Source organism: Anolis sagrei, chromosome 7, assembly GCF_037176765.1.
Source record: "Anolis sagrei isolate rAnoSag1 chromosome 7, rAnoSag1.mat, whole genome shotgun sequence".
In the NCBI taxonomy this organism is placed as follows: domain Eukaryota; kingdom Metazoa; phylum Chordata; class Lepidosauria; order Squamata; family Dactyloidae; genus Anolis; species Anolis sagrei.
The window spans coordinates 29058501-29075497 of record NC_090027.1 but is presented as its reverse complement, the minus strand read 5'-3'; positions in this window follow the sequence as shown (position 1 = coordinate 29075497).

The window sequence follows — 16997 nt, the reverse complement described above, 5'->3', positions numbered from 1 at the left end:
TGTAGTCCTGTGAACTATGGGCTTTTGAACAGGTTTAGGGTTATTCTCCTTGTAGGTTCCTGACCTCTTCATGAGGCTATACAGTGGTTCTCAACCTGGGGTCCCCAGATGTTTTTGGCCTACAACTCCCAGAAATCCTAACAGCTAATAAACTGGCTGAGATTTCTGGGAGTTGTAGGCCAACAACATCTGGGGACCCCAGGTTGAGAACCACTGGGCTATAGGATGGTTTTAGTCTGTGAACAGCCTGAGGAGCAAACATGTGGGGTGAGGCAGCAGACATGGGACCTTCTCACAGGAAGGCATGTTCCCCTTTACCTTAGACCCTGCTTTTGTAAAGTCTCACAGCATGAGAGTCAACTGACTTAGGGCTTCCATGGCTGCCTAAGTGGCCTCATAGGAAATACTAGCTCAGGCAAGAAAGCATCTATCAAATACAGTGCTTTTGTTGGTGCAAGAAGCCTCAATTCCTGGGAGCTTCCTATGATTGATAGCTCCCTGGACTGCTAGAAAGAGGTTATCACACCCATCATTATTTAGGGCAGCAGGTTACAGAAATCACCTTTTGGACTACAACTCCCAGAAGAATTGCCATGATACTGAACAAGCATACATGTGATGGCTTGGCCTAGCTTTTCTCCTTCCTCTGTTTCAAATTGAAACTGAATCCAGACAAGACAGAGGTATTCCTGGTCAGTCGAAAGGCCAAACAGGGCATAGGGTTACAGCCTGTGTTGGACGGGGTTACACGCCCCCTGAAGACACAGGTTCGCAGCTTGGGAGTGATCCTGGACTCATCGCTGAGTCTGGAACCCCAGGTTTCGGCGGTGGCCAGGGGAGCTTTTGCACAGTTAAAATTCGTGCACCAGCTGCGCCCATAACTTGGTAAGTCTGATCTGGCCATGGTGGTCCACACTCTGGTTACATCCCAAATAGATTACTGCAATGTCCTCTACGTGGGTCTGCCTTTGAAGACGGTTTGGAAACTTCAGTTAGTTCAATGGGTGGCAGCCAGATTCGCAGGTTCGCAGCTTGGGTGTGATCCTGCATTCATCGCTGAGCCTGGATCCTCAGGTTTCGGCAGTGACCAGGGGAGCATTTGCACATTAAAATTTGTGCGCCAGCTACTCCCGTACCTTGGGAAGTCTGACTTGGCCACGGTAGTTCATGCTCTGTTTACATAGAATCATAGAATCATAGAATCAAAGAGTTGGAAGAGACCTCATGGGCGATCCAGTCCAACCCCATTCTGCCAAGAAGCAGGAATATTGCATTTAAATCACCCCTGACAGATGGCCATCCAACCTCTGTTTTAAAGCTTCCAAAGAAGGAGCCTCCATCATGCTCCGGGGCAGAGAGTTCCAATGCTGAACAGCTCTCACAGTCAGGAAGTTCTTCCTCATGTTCAGATGGAATCTCCTCTCTTGTAGTTTGAAGCTATTGTTCCGTGTCCTAGTCTCCAGGGAAGCAGAAAACAAGCTTGCTCCCTCCTCCCTGTGGCTTCCTCTCACATATTTATACATGGCTATCATATCTCCTCTCCCTTCTCTTCCTCAGGCTAAACATGCCCAGCTCCTTAAGCCGCTCCTCATAGGGCTTGTTCTCCAGACCCTTGATCATTTTAGTCGCCCTCCTCTGGACACATTCCAGCTTGTCAATATCTCTCTTGAATTGTGGTGCCCAGAATTGGACACAATATTCCAGGTGTGGTCTAACCAAAGCGGAATAGAGGGGTAGCATTACTTCCCTAGATCTAGACACTATGCTTCTATTGATGCAGGCCAAAATCCCATTGGCTTTTTTGCCACCACATCACATTGTTGGCTCATGTTTAACTTGTTGTCCACAAGAACTCCAAGATCTTTTTTGCACATAATGCTCTCGAGCCAGGCATCATCCCCCATTCTGTATCTTTACATTTCATTTTTTCTGCCTAAGTGGAGTATCTTGCATTTGTCCCTGTTGAACTTCATTTTGTTAGTTTTGGCCCATCTCTCTAATTTGTCAAGATAGTCAAATGTTTATTACCAGTGTAACCAAATTCAATCAACAAACTTTGTCTTTGTAATATTTTATTTTGCTTCACCTTTCAAGAACTCTGACTGAAGTTAACTTTGCCTTTTGTTTCCAGTAAACTTATTTGGTTAACTTTAATCCTGTCTCAAGAGTCTTTAATTTTAAAGAACTGAAGTACATCAGAGGGTATACCGATAGCCACTGGGAATAGCCAGACATATAGTTTTCCTTCTACCCCAGCGTGCCATCACAATATGTTTGTTTACCAGGCACAGCAGGCAATTAGGAAGTGTGGGATTGGTTATCTCTATTTTACAGCAAGTCTTTGTTTTCTCAAGTATCTGGATAGCAGCAACTGCTGCAGACCTGAAGAGCTCCCAGACCAATCCAGAAAAAGCTGTTCATGTATTCTCTTTGCTGATGCTTTTCCCTCAATGCAACATTTTCTCTAAGAAGCTTCAGGCTTGTGCTGGGTGGGTGGTATTTGCCAAGGATGAATTTTCTAGCTCTTTTCCAGATTTAAAAAATGTTTCAGTTGCTCTGCGTGGTTGCTTTGTTATAGTTCATCATAGCTGCGGTGATGTCCCCCATCCATTAGCACCTAGGCCTTCCACAGAACACCATCACCATTTCCTCCATAACAACACTTTGCCACCTTTCTCATTACCTTCTCCCCAATTTTTCAATCTGTTTCTTTTGACCGTGTCTAAGGGAAGAAGAAACAAAGTGCAGCAATTTCACATCCCCTTTCTGAGCCCTTTTGTTCAGCTCTTTGAAAGAGAAGGGTGGGAAATTACTTGGGAGGAAGGGAGGTAATAGGAATTGGTTTTGAAAAGGAAGTTGGGCCTTGTGCTCAAGGCAGATCACACAATGACAAGGAGGGTGGGGAGAGATCCCCTCTAAACACTCAACACAATTTCGCAATAGGGGATATTGATGCAGGAACTTGGCCTTAAAGCTCCAGCATCTGGATTTTCCAACTTTAGACAGAACCTTCCACTCTTTATTGTGTGTATGAATCCATAGTTGCAGGTTAAGCAGACTAACAAAATACATATGCAGGCATATTTTAAACATATGGGAAGACCAAGGGAAAAGGGTCAGTAATGCTCAAAAACAACTTCTCAATTGGATTTTCCTGACCACACATCATGCTTCTTTCCTCAAATTAATAACAACCCAATTGCCTGTTGACTTCATTAACAAGCCCGTAACGTAGATGGAGACTCAGCAAAGGCCCTTGTTTGCAACATCTTTTTGCCCTTCTAATTACTCAGGGCTTGCTATAGCGGCGGGTCTGTCAACCAAATTACCATTGATTCGTCATTCCTGCTTGATCGATTTAATTGACCCAGACATCAAAAAGACAAATTCTCATCTGCACCCTTTTGAGTCACCCACAATCTCAGGGGTTTTATTGATGACATGCAAATATCCCCCCAGGTCACTTCCACTGGGAAAGTTGGTCTATTGATCTTGAATCCAAGAGGTCTCTCCTCTGCACAGCTAGTTTGCTTGGTAGCCATGGGAAAACTGGGTTTCCTCTAGGGATACTTATGGAATCTACGTCATTTAAAGTTTGAAAATCCTATGCCCATCCTATGTCCATTCTTCTACAGAATTCTGGAGGCCATGGAAGAGGTGAGTGATGTTTTTTTCTGTTTCTTTGCATTAAACGCACACACACAAATTAAAACATGATCACTGAATGCATTCATATATTTCGACAGATAGACACAGAAATATTCAGAAGTGCATAATGATACAATTGCACAATATTTTAGACATGGAGATAGAGAAAAATAAACAGATATGCACATACATTTAAAATGTGAGAGTGGTAGTTTATTATTTGTTTGTATTTCTTTTGAGTTCTTTCCAGTTTTGTTGGGCATGCTATAGTGGAAACAGGGCTCACAAGGACAAGTCCTGGGGACTTTTTAAAGCACAAGGACTACCTTCTGAAACTTTCATTGGTCTCTTGCATTTCCTCTTAGTTTAATGGTATTTCTTCAGGATTGTAGTTAGAAAGAAAAATGGATTTGCCCAACAACACTGCATTGCTATGAACTTTACCTAAAAGGTAAAGGTAAAGGTTTCCCCTTGACATGAAGTATAGTTGTGTCTTACTCTGGGGGCATTTGTGGCAACCCTTGTGCCAGCAGGACTGAAGACTGACAGGCCAAAGGTTCGAATCTGAGGTGAGTGCCAATGAGTTCCCTCTGTCAGCTCCAGCTCCCAGTGCAGGGACTTGAGAGAAGCCTCCCACAAGAATGGTAGTAAAGTTAAAGGTTTTCCCCTGTCCAACTCTGGGGGTTGGTGCTCATCTCCATTTCTAAGCTGAAGACCTGGCATTCTCCACAGACACCTTCAATGTCATGTGGCCAGCATGACTGCATGGAGCGCCGTCAACTTTCCACTGCTCTAATCACATTTGCATGTTTTCAATCTGCTAGGTTGGCAGAAGCTGGGGCTAACAGCGAGAGTTTGCCCTGCTCCCCAGATTTGAACCACCAGCCTTTCAGTCAGCAAGTTCAGCAGCTCAGCAGTTTAACCCGCTGCACCACCAGGGGCTCCATGAACTATACCTATTTTATTCCAAAGTATTCAATCTTTAGTGGCATGGTCTTGAGTTGCCAAGATCCATCTGTTTTACAGAAGACTTATTTTGCAAGGGATAAAATTTCAAGATATTATTTAGATTGAGGTGGGCAACTGAATGGTAGCTGGAGGCCAATTCCCCCCCCCCCCCCCCTTCTGATCTTCGCTGAGCAAAGACCCTCACACCAATGCAGATGTTTCAAAACCCTCAATTTTCAAGCAACCCATAAGTGAGTTCTCTGAGCCACCCCGGGTCAGATGTTTGCCAGACTCTCTTTTAGTTCAAAACATTTCCCAGTATGTTTAACTCTCTCTTGGGCATAGATAAACTGTCCTAGTTAGGGGGTGTACCACAAAATTTACCAACACACTGGCATTTGCATGCATGAGTAAAATCCACTTGGAAATCCACATATCTCGAACAACAAGATGTTAGACTCTTGGAACCATTACAAAACAGAGCAAGCTAACCTGTTCACTTCCTATTTTTTCAGCATGCATTCCATCTATAATGCAGGAAATAAAACCAAGTACACATAGTGCTTTCTAAGCCCCACTTACTTTATAAATTAAAAGTACACTAGAAATGAGGAAGTGGAAATCTCTTAAATGTCTCTTGGCTGCTGGGATTTCACACCAGACTCCTTCTAAATGTTTAGCCGAAATGGCTGGAGACAGAATGGAAATGGATGAAAGCATTCTACTTTTTTGTTTGCAATAATAAGTTGCAAGAAAAACACAGTTAACAATAAGCCTATACCTTCATGAAATCCAATGACAACATCACCAAATAATGGCTTTGGAGTTCAGCACCATAAGGCAGTGGAGAAGATACCTTAAAATAGCAGTAGTTCAATAGTCCATAAAGACAAGGTGCATAGAATCCAGGAAATCAAGATCATAGGTATAAATCCATAAACATAAAACAGTAGCTTTTCCAAGGCAAAACTCTTACAGGAGCATAGCATAGGCAAATACAGGAGACAAGTTTCATGAACACGAGAGCTGATCCAGGAACTTGATTCTATGGCAACATTGTCTGCTTTGGAGACTCTGAGAAAACATAACTTAATTTAAGCTCAGGCCCTACCAAGAAGCCATGAGGTCATCTCTTTGACACCTAGGTTTGAAAGACATCTCACAGAGTTTGAAGTAACCATCACAAAGTCTTTCTGACCATCTAATTTATCTATCCTTCACTCCCTCCGAGTGGAGGCCTAATCTAATATTGTGGGTAAACTCCTCATCTGTTGAAGGCCAATTCCCATGAGTAACAGAATCCCAAGCACCCTTTGTAACTGCTGGCCCTTCTCTCTGATCTAAGGTCTGCAATTCAACCTTTGATTCAGATTGAGCACACATAGACTCAGTGAAAAAGTCATCATCCCCCTCATCCTCTAAGGATTCCCCAGCATCCTTCTGCTGAACCCCAACAGTATGTGGTCTAGGGTAGGTGGGGGGTATTTAAATTGGCAGCCTTTTGTGTGTGTTTGTGGATGACTTAACAAGACAAGGTCACAGAGGTCCATCAGCTATTGCCTGAGGCCCTGCAGAAGCATTATTTCCATCTGTGGGACACAGAAATTACACTGGGTTTGGCAGGCATATGTCAGGGAGCTCCTCGTGGTGTTGAATCTATTTTGGGATTAGAATTCAGGACTTTAGATAGCTCCCATGAACTACTTCTATCCACTATGGATTTATCACTCTGGCATAATGTAGTGACTGACCTCTCTGTGTGAGCTGTCTTCCCAGTGTGCTGAGCACATGTTACCATTGATAGACATGTTTGGCTTACCTGGTATGTATTGGGTCCCTTGATCTGCAGACAATTAAGTGTATTTGTTGCCAATGCAATTCTCTTGGAAGAACTTCCCAATGGACATGTTGGCTGGAGGATTCTGGAAGATACAATACAAAAAGGCATTTTGCTAAGTTTTGCCTCCTACTAATGGGCACTGGATGTATTCTGAGGAAGGTTTTACACCAATTTTATATTTTCTGTGTTATGATCATACATCCACCACAGTCACTGGCATGTGTTAATTCCACCTCTGAAAGAATATAGAACTGTTCTCTCAGTGGACCTAGCCCTTCTTTGACTAGTAAAAACAGACTAACTTGTGCAAAACAGCATAAAATAAAGAATAAATTATGCAGAATAGAAGGCATCACACAAATTGGTTTAATTTGCATAATTTAGGGAAGGCACGAAGATTTCTTGGAGTACAGTTTGGTTTGCTTGGTTGCATAATTCTGTTTTATTTTTAACATGAAGTACAGACAATCTGGCATGTGTCATCCCAATATTCTTCCATGAAAATGAGGAGTAAAAGTAGAGAGGAGTTATTTGAACTTAATTTTCACAATCTGCTAAAGAACCTATATCTGGATTATAAACCTATATCTGAATTGTAATTTTTCAGATTGCAATTGGGGAATCAGTTGAATGCTTAGCACACCAATATTGCCCTTGTCGTCTTCATTTGTTGTTGTTCATTCGTTCAGTTGTCTCCGACTCTTTGTGACCTCATGGACCAGCCCACGCCAGAGCTCCCTGTCGGCCGTTACCACCCCCAGCTCCCTCAAGGTCAGTCCAGTCACTTCAAGGATGCCATCCATCCATCTTGCCCTTGGTCGGCCCCTCTTCCTTTTGCCTTCCACTTTCCCCAGCATCATTGTTTTCTCTAGGCTTTCCTGTCTCCTCATGATGTGGCCAAAGTACTTCAACTTTGTCTCTAGTATCTTTCCCTCCAGTGAGCAGTCGGGCTTTATTTCCTGGAGGATGGACTGGTTGGATCTTCTTGCAGTCCAAGGCACTCTCAGCACTTTCCTCCAGCACCACAGCTCAAAAGCATCGATCTTCCTTCGCTCAGCCTTCCCTAAGGTCCAGCTCTCACATCCGTAGGTTACTACAGGGAATACCATGGCTTTGACTAGGCGGATCTTTGTTGCCAGTCTGATGTCTCTACTCTTTACTATTTTATCGAGACTGGACATTGCTCTCCTCCCAAGAAGTAAGCGTCTTCCGATTTCCTGGCCACAGTCTGCATCTGCAGCAATCTTTGCACCTAGAAATACAAAGTCTGTCACGGCCTCCACGGTTTCTCCCTCTATTTTCCAGTTGTCAATCATTCTTGTTGCCATAATCTTGGTTTTTTTGACGTTTAGCTGCAACCCGGCTTTTGCGCTTTCTTCTTTCACCTTGATTAGAAGGCTCCTCAGCTCCTCCTCGCTTTCGGCCATCAGAGTGGTGTCATCTGCATATCTGAGGTTGTTAATGTTTCTTCCAGCAATTTTCACCCCAGCTTTGCATTCATCCAGCCCCGCACATCGCATGATGTGTTCTGCATACAAGTTAAAAAGGTTGGGTGAGAGGATGCAGCCTTGCCGTACGCCTTTCCCAATCTTGAACCAGTCTGTTGTTCCGTGGTCAGTTCTTACTGTTGCTACTTGGTCCTTGTACAGATTCCTCAGGAGAGAGACAAGGTGGCTTGGGATGCCCATCCCACTAAGAACTTGCCACAATTTATTATGATCCACACAGTCAAAGGCTTTAGAATAGTCAATGAAGCAGAAGTAGATGTTTTTCTGAAACTCCCTGCCTTTCTCCATTATCCAGCGGATATTGGCAATCTGGTCTCTCATTCCTCTGTCATCTTCATAACCTCCCCTATATAGGAAACTAGCATGCAGAAAATAATAGACTTTAACCCTCCTCTCCCCATGGCTCACGTTCTAAATGCAAGTGTTATTTGTTCATTCAAAAAGTAAATTTTAATTGGAGGAACAGTCTACAGCCTAAATTAACACAATTCATATTAAGGTTTAATATATCTTCCATCCATTGGGAAAACATGGCCAGAATTTCTTACCAAAGTGAAATCACAATACTATTGTACAATTCTTGTATCTGTGGGACTGGTATTCACTGTTTCATTTGTCCATGTCCAACAAATGTGGTTTCTCTAGGCATTTTCTATGTCCTCCAATATGGCCCTATAATATCCTTGGACCTTGAAGTATGCTATTATCTACAGTTTATTATATCCTGGAACATATCATCCATGAATATAAGGACATATCCCTCACAGAAATGGAAATTGTGCTGTTTTTTCCACCCCATTTGCTAGAAAATATCTACAACTAGCCATCCCCTGCCACCCGTTGCTGTGGCCCAGTCTGTGCATACGTGTTCTGTGTGTGTATATGTGTGTATATATTTGTGTATATGTGTATATATGTGTGTTTGCGCATATATATGTGGTTTTGCACATGAATTGTAATGTATTTTCTATTTTTTGGCTTTTTAAGTCTCTTCCTCTGTGTATTCCAGTGTTTTTATGAGTGATGGTCACTCGTTGGCCTGATAGGTATATTGTGTCCAAATTTGGTATCAATTCATCCAGTGGTTTTTGAGTTATGTTAGTCCCACAAACGAACATTACATTTTTATTTATATAGATACTAGCTATCCCCTGCCACATGTTGCTGTGGCCTAGTTTGTGTATATGTGTTTTGTGTGTATATATTTGTGTATATGTATATATGTGGTTTGTGCATGTATCATCATGTATTTTGGGGGGGCTTTTAACATCTCTTCCACTGTGTTTTTCAGTGTTTTTATAAGTGATGGTCACTCGTTAGTCTGATAGGTGTATTATGTCCAAATTTGGTGTCAATTCATCCAGTGGTTTTTGAGTTACGTTAATCCCACAAATGAACATTACATTTTTATTTATATAGACTAGCCGTCCCCAGCCACGCGTTGCTGTGGCCCACATGGGGATTCTGTGTGGGAGGTTTGGCCCAATTCTATCGTTGGTGGGATTCTGAATGCTCTGTGATTGTAGGTGAACTATAAATCCCAGCAACTACAACTCCCAAATGTCAAGATTCTACTTTCCCCAAACTCCACCAGTGTTCACATTTGGGCATATTGAGTATTCGTGTAGAGTTTGGTCCAGATCCATCATTGTTTGAGTCCACAGTGCTCTCTGGATGTAGGTGAACTACAACTCCAAAATCAAAGGACACTGCCCACCAAACCCTTCAAGTATTTTCCGTTGGTCATGGGAGAATTGTGTGCCAAGTTTGGTTCAATTCCATCATTGGTGGGGTTCAGAATGCTCTTTTATAGTAGGTGAACTATAAATCCCAGCAACTACAACTTTCAAATGACAAAATCAATTTTTTAGTGAAGAACATACATTGAGTTGTTAGGTGTCGTGTGTCCAAATTTGGTGTCAATTCATCCAGTACTTTTTGAGTTATGTTAATCCCACAAACGAACATTACATTTTTATTTATATAGATTCTTAATTAGTCTGTCTGAAGGAGCTCTCCATGGTGCTGAACTCACTTTCCCAAACCAGAATCGAAACTTTTGCACCTGTCTTTTAAAGTTTGCCCTAAAAGTGGAATCAGATTCGCTACTCCAATGATGTGGAAGCCACAGCCAGCCAGGGATTTTGAATCAGCTCTAATGCTTCTTCTTGCTTAGTGAAGATGTTCTGTTCTTGTTCAACTCTCATCTGTGGGAGTTGTGAGGACATTTCTACACCTCTGTTTAGAGACAGCTGAAAGCTGTTAGCAAGATGCTTCTCCAGCAGTGACGTGGCTCTTCGTCCCAAGGTGGCAGTGATCCGCATCTGGAGCTATACTAGGGAAGAGGAATGCAGTCATCACAACTCTTGATAGTGGATTAAAGACCAGTTAGCAGTAATGTGGTGGTAAATTTTGAAGGGCAGGTGCTCATAGTGGCAACCTCTATAGCAACAAATGCAAGGAGAGTCCCAAACGTAAGTGACTGTGATGATCCCTATATATTTTGGGTGAAGCCTTTTTAACAGCTTTTCTCTACATTAGGAATAGATAGCATTTTTACTCAAACCATCCCCAATGTTTTTCATTATTTTAGAAGGGACCATCACAATACAATTGGCCCTATGCATGCATGTGCTCTGCATCCACAGATTCGAACAACTCTGGACCATGCTCTGACCTACAAGAAGCACTGCCTCTCACTTGCTGAGGTGTTCCAGCGAGTGAGGAACACCTCAGCAAAAAGTGGGCACTAGAAACAATATCGTATGAAAGCTGACTGGCACAACCTGGGGATCACAACCAAACACAGTGAAGACATCTGCCCTTGCGCTATGCTACTCTGCTGCTGAGTATGCATGCCCAGTGTGGAACACATCTCACCATGCTAAAACAGTAGATGTGGCTCTTAATGAGACACGCCGCATTATCACGGGGTGTCTACGCCCTACACCACTGGAGAAATTACACTGCTTAGCCGGTATTGCACCACCTGACATCCACCGGGAAGTAGCAGCCAATAGTGAAAGGACCAAGGCAGTGACATCTCCAGCCCATCCCTTGTTTGGGTATCAGCCAGCACGTCAATGACTTAAATCAAGAAATACTATTCTTAGATCTACAGAGACACTCACTGGAACACCTCAGCAAGTGAGAGTCCAAAAGTGGCAGGCCCAAACCCAGCACCTCAATCCGTAGGTGATACCAGATGAGAGACTCCCCCCTGAGCACACAGAAGACTGGGCGACTTGGAAGATGCTGAACAGACTGCGCTCTGGCACCACGAGATGCAGAGCCAATCTTAAGAAATGGGGCTACAAAGTTGAATCCACGACATGCGAGTGTGGAGAAGAGCAAACCACTGACCACCTGCTACAATGCAAACTGAGTCCTGCTACATGCACAATGGAGGACCTTCTTTCGGCAACACCAGAGGCACTCCAAGTGGCCAGATACTGGTCAAAGGACATTTAATCAACTACCAAGTTTGCAAAATCTGTGGGTTTTTTAATCTGTTTGTTTGTTTTGTTCTGTTAGAAATGTCATACAATGGTATGGTTGCTGCTGACACGATAAATAAATAAGCTTGAAAATATTCAGGAAAAAATTAAAAAGCAAACTTTGATTTTGTCGTGCACTGAGCACTCTGCTGATGCATAGTCATACCCTACTGCAGCCTCCCACCATTTCACAGATCATCGGGTTCTCTCTGGCATTCATTTGAGCTGCTCATCATTTTATATAAGCGACACCATTTCAGTGAGCTAAGTTAAGTAGATACACATAGGTGCAAAGCAATGGTAAGGTGCCAAAAGATAGAACTGTGTGTGCCACGCAGCCTATGCTTTACCTCTGAGCTGATCTACTTTGCTCAGATGTGATGGAATAAATATTCTGACCCTTTGCCAATGCTAAAATTAGATTCCACAATGAGTCCACTCAACTACTGTTGCTGGAAATGGAAGAGGAACCTGTTGTCTCCCAGGAATGTAGTGTAGTCCAAGAGTGTAGTTTGTTTTGACTTGATATTGTGATGATTTTACAAAAGAACAAAATGCCCCATGCTTTGATATTACCCTGAAGAGACAAAAGGTTTTGATAGCATCCGGGATTGCTTAGTCTCTCCCATTATACCACCTTCAGTTCTACGTGCCCAGCATTTTTCCTAAGGATATAGTTCTCCTCTCATTATGGGATTTGCATCAGGGATGAAGTCCATTTAGCAAAGACAGAATGTGAAGATGTGCAACACTGTTATTGATGAGCCACCTTTGTTCTGCCAAGTGAATGGGATGATAACAAGGCTTTGAAGTTTTGCGATTGTATTGTGAAAGATGAGCAGAAAAAGATAGTGAATTATAGCAACCATCACAAAATGGTATCTTGGATGGAATTCTGTGCAGTCAGTAGGAAGTCCATTGAGTTCAATAGAGTTTACTCCCTGGTATGAAGCACTGCAGCCATGCTAATTGCAATAAACCAAGATTATTATGCTATGTTTCCTTGCACTTTAATGTTTAAGAGTGGTCAGGCTGACTGGAGGATTCTAAGGGCCCTTCCAGGCAGGCCCTATAACCCAGGATCTGATCCCAGGTTTTCTCTTTATCTCAGATTATTCAGCAGTGCGGACTCATATAATCCAGTTTCAAGCAGAAAACCTGGGATCAGATCCTGGGATAAGGGGCCTGTCTGGAAGGGCCCTGAGAATTGTGATCCAAAAAGTAACTTTTCCAAACTCTGTTTCTAATTCCCATCCTCTGCAATTGTTTGGAAACCTCTAGTCTGGACTTTGGGCAGTGGAGTGGAAATCATCTATCAGACAAGTGGCAAGCTGTTTAAACTCAGCAGACTGAAAGCCAAAACCAAGGTTACAACAACATGTGTTATAGAACTCCAGTATGCTGATGACAACGTTGTCTGTGTGCATTCAGAAGAAGATCTACAAGCCACTCTAAACACCTCTGCAGAAGCATACGAGAAGCTCGGCCTGTCATTGAACATCGATAAAACCAAAGTGCTGTTCCAGCAGTCACCGGCCAATCCCTTTCCAATGCCAGAGATACAGTTAATGGTGTAACATTAGAAAATGTTGATCATTTCCACTACCTTGGCAGCCACCTCTCCACAAAAGTCAACATTGACACTGAAATAAAACACCACCTGAGCTCTGCAAGTACAGCATTTTTCAGAATGAAGCAGAATGAAGCGGTTTGAGGACCGGGACATCTATAGGGATACCAAGGTGCTTGTTTATAAAGCTATTGTCCTCCCAATCCTGCTATACGCCTGCGAGACATGGACTGTCTACAGGCGTCACATGCAACTCCTAGAATGATTTCATCAGTGGTGCCTCTGGAAAATCCTGCAAATCTCTTGGGAAGACAGGTGCACAAACATCAGCATGCCGGAAGAAGCAAAGACCACCAGCATTGAAGCGATGGTCCTCCGCCATCAGCTCTGCTGGACTGACTACATTGTCTGGATGCCCAACCACCATCTCCCAAAGCAGTTGCTCTATTCCGAACTCAAGAATGGTAAGCAGAATGTTGGTGGACAGGAAAAGTGATTTAAAGATGGGCTCAAAGCCAACCTTAAAAACTCTGGCATAGACACTGAGAACTGGGAAGCCCTGGCCCTTGAGCGCTCCAGCTGGAGGTCAGCTGTGACCAGCAGTGCTGCAGAATTTGAAAAGGCATGAATGAAGAGAGAGAATCATGCCAAGAGGAAGGTGCATCAAGCCGACCCCGACCTAGACCGCCTTTCAGCTGGAAACCAATGCCCTCACTGCGGGAGAAGATGCAGATCAAGAATAGGGCTCCACGGTCATCTACGGACCCACCAGAACACTGATCCTGGAAGACTATCCTACTCGGCCAATGAGGGATCGCCTAAGTAAGTAAGTAAGTAAGTCATGTCACACCATTAGTTTTGATGTGCTTCACTGTCACTCTGCTAATACTAACATTAAATGTTTACCTTTTTTTTCATTGAACAAATTGTGTAGCAGGCCGTGTCCCTTTTCACAGTGGGATTCCCCACAGCCAACTGGCCACACTTCTCCCTCCTTCATTCCCAGCAAAAAAAGGGGGGAATGGATTTTCCTCATAATTGTGACCATTTAATCAGCAATTCCACTTAATAATGAAAATGTTTCCCCAGGCAGTGAATTAAGCTTTAATGATTCTTAATGGTGAGGGGGCCGCTGATTAACTGGAATGACAATACCATTGAACTGGGTGGGTGTAGGTTTGCAGGGGTGATTAAGAGAGATTTTGGAGAGGAAAAACTGGCATTTTCCGGCAGCTGGAGGAAAAGGAGAGGTCCAGGGAGAGGGAAAGGCTTGGTGTCATTGGAAAAGGGGTTGAGTTTCTTTGAACCAATGCTTCAGAGGATGTTATCGGATTAAAGAAAAAGCACACAAACTGAAAGCTGTGAAATCACAAGGTGTTTGATATCTCTTACCCACCTCCCATTATGGCAGTGGTTCTCAACCTTGCTAATGCCGTGACCCCTTAATGCAGTTCCCTATGTTGTGGTGACCCCCAACTATAATATTATTTTAGTTGCTACTTGATACTTGTCATTTTACTACTGTCATAAATCATAACGTAAACATCCGATATGCAGGGTGGATTTTCATTCACTGGACTAAACTGAGCACAAATACCCAATATGGCCAAATGTGAATGCTAGTGGGGTTGGGGGGAGGATTGATTTTGTAATTTGGGAGTTGTAGTTGCTGGGATTTTTAGTTCACCTATAATCAAAGAGCATTCTGAACTCCACCAGCGATGGATTTAAACCGAACTTGGTGCACATAACTCCCATGACCAACAGAAAACAGTGGAAGCATTTCATGGGCATTGACCTTGAGTTTGGGAGTTGTAGTTCACCTATATCCAGAGGAGTGCTGTGGATTCATGCAATGATGGATCTGGACCAAACTTGGCACGAATACTCAATATGCCCAAATGTGAAAACCGGCGGAGTCTGCGGGAAATAGACCTTGACATTTGGGAGTTGTAGTTGTTGGGATTTATAGTTCACCTACAGTCAAAAAGCATTCTGTACTCGACCAACAATAGCATTAGATCAAACTTCCCACACAGAATCCCAATGACCAACAGAAAATGCTATGTTTTCTGATGGTCTTTGGCGACCCCTTTGACAACCCCTCATGACCCCCAGGTTGGGAAACACTGCATTATGACTTCATGTGAGCAGTTAGAGTTGCCATTTCAGCAGTGCTGTTTGCCTCAGAAGCATGTAGCCCTTCCATACAAATCAAACACTTTATCCCAAGCCCTTCCACACTGCACAATTTAAGTACAATGATTCCACTTTAGCTTCCCTAGCTGCATTCTATGGAACTGCATCAATTAAATTTCAAAGTAGTATAGTTATGTCATGTGAAACTGATTGCAGGCACATCTCCCAAAGTCTAGTTTAAGCCTTGGCCAAGTTCAAGATCCAATAGAGTTTTTGCAGTTCCAAGGCATGCAAATACAGAAGCCGACATATGGTACAAAATCTCCAAGGCAGCACGTGCCCCCCTTCCCACTCCCTCCCTCCCTCAAGTGATTAATCTGACCCACAGATGCCAAGGGAGTCCTCTTGCTGGAATCAATGCTTAAGATGACTGAGCTGGGGACAGGTGCTGGTTATTACCCAGGGCAGGAGATTAGATTCCAAGCCCAGCTGTCAAGGGGAGAAAAGAGCAGAGTCTGTCTGCCAGGCAGAAAGTCTTGTATTCTCATCCTTTCTTTGCTTCTCTATCTTCTACTTCATTCTTTGTGGAAAGGAGCCCCCAGTGGTGCAGTGGGTTAAACCCTTGTGCTGGCAGGACTGCTGAGCAACAGGTCAGGGGTTCGAATCCAGGGAGAGAGGGTTGAGCTCCCTCTGTCAGCTCCAGCTCCCCATGATAAAGTCTTCCACAAGGATGGTAAAACATCAAACATCCAGGTCTCCCCTGGGCAACATCCTTGCAGATGGTCAATTCTCTCACACCAGAAGTGACTTGCAGTTTCTCAAGTCGCTCCTGACATGAAAAAATTGTTTGTGGAGACCAAATCCTTGGCACACCTATTTGGCCAGGCAGAGTGGAGCACAAAGAAGCCACATCATAACCAGCAGCCAGTCCTGAAAGGGGAGACAGAAAATTATCTAGATATGATGAGACGTTGAGCATTTGTCTCAATGAGAAAGGCCTGCACCAATAGGAGTATAGTGTCTATTTATGTATTATTTATTTACAGCTTTTATAACCTGGTCTTCTCGACCTCCGAAAAGGGACTCAGGCCAGCTAACAGCAGAAAATTCAACACAAATATAGTAAACATAATAGCATCATAATACATTAATACAAAATACATTAAAATACAGATCATACAATATCATACAATTACAAAAGCCAGGTCATCAGAATAAAATCACAAATTCATCACCATCCACCGGTGTGGTCAGCCGTTATTGACTTGATCATCATTCTGCAAATGCTATATTCCAAAGCCAGGTTTTTACCAGCCTTCTGAAAGTCAGGAGGGAAGAGGCAGATCTAATCTCCAACAAGAGAGAGTTCCAGAGCCAAGGGGCCACCACCGAGAAGGCCCTGTCCTTCGTCCCCACCAGACATGATTGCAAAGATTCAGGGAAGTCTCGCTACCCCTCTATTCTGCCTTGGTTGGACCACATCTGGAATATTGTGTCCAATTCTGGGCACCACAATTGAAGAGAGATATTGACAAGTGAGAATGTCACCCAGAGGAGGGTGACTAAAATTATCAAGGGTCTGGAAAAAAAACCCTATGAGGAGTGGCTTCAAGAGCTGGGCATGTTTAGACTGAAGAAGAGAAGGATGAGAGGAGACATGATGAGGGCCATGTATAAATATGTGAGAGGAAGTCATAGGGAGGAGGGAGCGAATTTGTTTTCTGCTGCCCTAGAGACTAGGATGTGGAAAAATGGCTTCAAACTATAAGAAAGGAGATTCCGTCTGAACATTAGGAAGAACTTCCTGACTGTGAGAGCTGTTCAGCAATGGAACTCTCTGCCCCGGA